General features: G+C 40.1%; 1 long non-coding RNA gene across 1 annotated transcript; it reads right to left on the reverse strand.

The window, feature by feature from the left end:
* Nucleotides 1-1,421: 1,421 nt before the first annotated feature.
* Nucleotides 1,422-5,209, reverse strand: LOC129641685 (uncharacterized). Its single transcript, XR_008709403.1, has 3 exons — nt 4,811-5,209; nt 3,349-3,407; nt 1,422-3,004 (listed from the first exon to the last, which is right to left on the reverse strand). It is a non-coding gene; the product is annotated as an uncharacterized LOC129641685 (long non-coding RNA).
* Between the last annotated feature and the right edge of the window lie 305 nt (nt 5,210-5,514).

The raw sequence follows: 5,514 nt of genomic DNA on the forward strand, positions 1-5,514 counted from the left end.
AGAGCCATCGGAGAGGCAGTATGGCAGGTTGTGATTATGATGGCCAAGGATGAAATGCTTATCCTTGCCACCTACTAGCTGCACAAAGTGGACAGGTTACTTAATGTCCTTATACATCAGTTTCTTCCTCTGTAAGTTGGGTGTATTATTTGTTTACCTTCTACATAGGTTTATGAGAATTGAGGCAGTAAAGTGCTTAGAACATTATCTGCCACATAGTAAATGCTTAAATGTTAGCTATTACTATTATTACTATCTTTATTCATATTATTTTATTTTGGGGGGGGCTCCAAAATCACTGCAGATGGTGACTGCAGCCATGAAATTAAAAGACGCTTACTCCTTGGAAGAAAAGCTATGACCAAACTAGACAGCTTATTAAAAAGCAGAGACATTACTTTTCCAACAAAGGTCCGTCTAGTCAAGGCTATGGTTTTTCCAGTAGTCATGTATGGATGTGAGAATTAGACAATAAAGAAAGCTGAGTGCAAAAGAATTGATGCTTTTGAACTGTGGTGTTGGAGAAGACTCTTGAGAGTCCCTTGGTCTGCAAGGAGATCCAACCAGTCCATCCTAAATGAGATCAGTTCTGGGTGTTCATTGGAAGGACTGATGTTGAAGCCGAAACTTCAATATTTTGGCCACCTGATGTGAAGAGCTGACTCATTTGAAAAGACCCTGATGCTGGGAAAGATTGAGGGCAGGAGGAGAAGGGGACGACAGAGGATGAGATGGTTGGATGGCATCACCCACTCAATGGACATGAGTTTGGGTAAACTCCGGGAGTTGTTGATGGACAGGGAGAGCTGGTGTGCTGCAGTCCATGGGGTCGCAAAGAGTCAGACACAACTGAGTGACTGAACTGAACTGAACTGATTCATATTAATATACATAATTCCTTCCAGGATAAGTTACACACTTTTGCTGTATGGGGGAAAGTGATAGTGACAGGGATAACCTTATTTTCTCAGCTGCCACAGGGAACTGAATTCATGATTGTCTCACTCCACAGAGCAACAGGTGGGGACCTCTAAGCCCACACTAACCTACCTCACTGGGATGTGCCTTTGGTGACAGGATACAGGGAATTCAGTATTAGAAGACGGGCTAAATCTTCAGTTTTTAATCATTAGTTGGCTTACTTCATATCTACACAACACATTTTTCGTTTGTTATTTCAATATGTGACTTCACTAGAAATCATTTTAATACTCTTTCTCCCTCCTGTCACAAAAAACAGTAAATTATTTACTTTTTTTTTTTTTTAGTTTTTAATACAATGAAACCTTTTTTTCTTTTTTTTTTAATTTTATTTTTTAACTTTACAATATTGTATTGGGTTTGCTGTATATCAACATGAATCCGCCACAGGTATACATGTGTTCCCCATCCTGAACCCTCCTCCCTCCTCCCTCCCCATACCCTCCCTCTGGGTCGTCCCAGTGCACCAGCCCCAAGCATCCAGTATCATGCATCAAACCTGGACTACTTTTAAAGAAACAACTCCATGAGTGTGGACTGGACTTAGTGACTCACTTCCAAAGAATAGAGAGTGAAAATGTACACAGTAACTTTATATCAGAGAAACCTTCAGACCAAATGATCAAGATCAACACCACCTGTGTGTAAGTCACGGTGCTGTCATGCACCGCCCCCCACACACAATATGATGCGATGAGGAGGACACCTCATTTTTGCGGAATTCTTCCCAGAAGCCATGAACTAGTTTATCCATAGGGAAAACATCAGACAAATTCAAATTGGGGTCATTCCACAAAATAGCTGACCTTTACTTTTCAAAATTGTCAAAGTCATGAAAAACAAAGGAAATCTGAGAAATTTTCACAGATTCAAGAAAACTAAGGAGACACCATGACTAAACTCAATGAGATTTTGGCATTGAGTAGTGGGGGGGGGGGGGGAAGAAAAAATACCCAATCATAAAATAAAATAAACAAACAAAAAAAGCGTAGTAAAAGGTTACCAATTTCCACCCAAGAAGCATAATCATCCTCTAACTAAAGAAATCAACACATTGGTAGCACATACATAAAAATTACCTAAGAAAAAAGAGAGGAATTTAGTGTAAAACTGGTGAGATCCAAATAAAGTCTGAAATTTAGTTAATAGTAATGTACCAGTGCTTCTTGGTTTTGACAAGTGTACTATAGTTATTTAAGATGCTAATATTAGGAGAAACTGGATGAGACATAAACAGGAACTCTCTGAACTACATTTGTAACTTTTATGTTAAGTCTAAAATTGTTTCAGGATCAAAAGTTTATTTATAAAATGATACTAAAAATAGAAAAAGGGCTTCCCTCATAGCTTAGTTGGTAAAGAATCTGCCTGTAATGCAGGATACCCCAGTTCAATTCCTGGGTCAGGAAGATCCCCTGGAGAAGGGATAGGCTACCCCCTCCAGTATTCTTGGGCTTCCCTTGTGGCTCAGCTGGTAAAGAATCCACCTGCAATGCAGGAGACCTGGGTTCGATCCCTGGGTTGGGAAGACCCCTGGAGAAGGGAAAGGCTACCCACTCCAGTATTCTGGCCTGGAGAATTCCATGGACTGTATAGTCCAGGGGGTCACAAGAGTCAGAAAAGACTGAGTGACTTTCACGTTCACTTTCAAAAATAGAAAAACCAGTACCTGATGTTGAATAAGTGTTCAATGAGCATTAGTTATTATTATTAATACTATTATTCTCTCACATCCCCTGTTCTCTTGACAAATCTATTTCTTCTCACTCACCCTCCTACAGACTGGCTTTCTCTGTTTTTCAAGCACATGGTGGAGGATGGTCACACTGCAGCTTGGCACCTACACAATTCAATTCATGAAACCAGCAGAAAATGAACTAGCATCTCCAAGTCTCAGTCACAAATTCACAAGAGGAAAAATCTGGTTGGTCCAGTTTAGGTCAGGCACCCTCCTACGGTCCAATAGCCGGTGGCTGAGGGAAGCAATCGTGGCATCCACACATGGTCACAGGATCCTAGTATTCTGGAAAAGAAGAGGAGGGTCTCATAATAGGAGCTGAGGGGTGGAGCAGACACTCAATGGGCTTCCCCAGTGGTCCAGTGGTAAAGAATCCACCTGCAATGCAGGAGCCACAGGTTCAATCCCTAGGTCGGGAAGATCCCCTGGAAAAGGGAATGGCAATCCACTCCAGTATTCTTGGAGGATTCCATGGACAGAGGAGCCTGGCAGGCTACAGTTCATAGGGTCACAAAACGTTGGACACGACTGAAGTGACTTAACACACATGCTCGCAGACACTCAATAAGCTGCCTGTATCAGCAGTACTATTCAAAGTGTGGTCTTTGTGTCAACAATATTGGCATCACCTGAGAGTTGGTTAGAAATGCAAATTCTTGGTCTCACTCTAGAACTTCTGAGTCAGGATCTAGAGAAAGAGAGATAAGGGAGACCATGAATCTGTTTTAGTGCAAATTCTCTAAGTAATTCTTTCTTGTGCATGCTAGATTTTGCAACACACTATAGAACAGAATTATTCAGCCCAGGACAAAGAAGGCATAGTGTTAATAACATCCTCTAACAGAGCTGGATGATAAGTAGACCATTATATAAATTAATATAAATTAAACAATTGTGATGGTTCAACAGCAGAGAGACAAGCAACTCAACTTGAAAATGGATAAAGGACTTGAAAAGACAATTCTCCAAAGAAGACACAAATGGCCAACAAAAACATAAAAAGATGCTCAACATCGTTAGTCATCAAGGAAATGTAACTCAAAACCATAATGAGATACTACCACATACCCACTAGGATGGCTAGAATCAAAAAGTCAGATGATACATAACCATTGTAGACAAGCATGAAGAGAAATTGGAACCCTAGTACTTACCGCTGTGACTATAATTGTGGAAAATAGTTTGGCAGTTCCTCAAAAAGTTCAACTTAGAATTACCATATGACCCCACAATTTAACTTGTATGAAGGGAACCAGAGAACTGAAAACAGGTATTCAGACAAGTATGTATGTGTACACACATTGTTCACAGCTGCACTGTTCGCAACAGCCAAAAGGTAGAAACAGCCCAAACGCCCATCAGCTGATGAATGGATAAACAAAAAGTGGTATATACTTACAACAGAATATTACTGAGCCATTAAAAAAAATGGAGTACTCATACAAGTTACAAGGTTGGTGAACCTTGAAAACACCTTGCCAAATGAAAGACACCAGACACAAAAATCATACATTGCATGATTCCATTTATACAAAGTATCCAGAATATATAAATCTATACAGAATGTACGCTGGTGGTTGCCAGTGGAGGAGTGGCGTGGAGGGGAGAACAGGGAGAAACTGCTAAATGGGTAAGGGGTTTTCCTTTGAATCGATGGTCATGTTTTGAACCTAGATAGAGGTGATCACACAATATAGTGAATGTACTAAACCCACTGAACTGTTCACTTTAAAGTGGTTAACTTTATATTACATGGATTTTGTCTCAATAAATTATTTTTTAATATTCTGATGGGATTTTTCCTGATTCACCTTCTATTTGATAGGTGGGAAAAGACTCAGCTTATGTGATTTTTACCATAGCCAGGACTGACCTTAGCTCAAGTATCACTCAAATTAAGACAATAGCCTCCCAAACTCTTTCCCACCAGCCTTATCCTAACTCCCAGAGAGTCATTATTCGACACTTATTCCTTCTGGTTAGAGATAAAGGATGAAATGGAGATGATATCTTGCAAAGATGATGCCAGGCTTCTACACAGTACTGGGGAAAAAATTATTTTAAATATCACATAGCACCTTCTATACTTACCATAATGATCAAGAAGCATTCCTTCCTGCAGCTGAAGTCAATTTTCCCCTAGCCCTCTTTTAGGATTAAGAGCCACAGCAGGGATCTTAGCAATGCCTTAGATATAAGACAGCTATTAAATCACTTCCAACCCTTCTCTTTTCCAGGCTAACAAATGTCAAGCCCTTTAGCCTTTTATTCAGAGGAGTGATGTTCTAGCCCTTAATTACCGGTGTTGCCTTTCTCTGGCCCTCACTCCTGCACCTCTAAAAGGCTCCCCTACCTATGCCCAGAGAGCTGAAATTCAACTCAGCCTTTTGGGAATTACTGACCCCTTTTATAATCTGCTGAAAGCTATGGACACTTTTCATAGAGATTACCTTGAAAATATAATTACCACTGAGATGAATAGTAAACAGTGACTTCATTTAGCCAACATATGAATTATACATGCAATACTCAATGCTTATAACCTTTAATTTCTAATGCAAATAAAAACACAAGATAGATTTATTTAAATGAGCCACAAGATAGTCACTATGGTAAATTAGGAGTCAGCAATGGTCTGAGAATGACCTTTGTGTAAGACAAACCACATATACAACTGTCGGAGACAGTCTGATGACTCACCCCTCCTGGCATTCAGCAGCTCACATGTCTCCTGAATGCAAACTGGTCCTCATCTACCCTAAGAAATGCCTCTGAAGCCAAAGTAAGGGGCTTTA

Source organism: Bubalus kerabau, chromosome 1 (genome assembly GCF_029407905.1).
Source record: "Bubalus kerabau isolate K-KA32 ecotype Philippines breed swamp buffalo chromosome 1, PCC_UOA_SB_1v2, whole genome shotgun sequence".
Taxonomy (NCBI): Eukaryota; Metazoa; Chordata; class Mammalia; order Artiodactyla; family Bovidae; genus Bubalus; species Bubalus kerabau.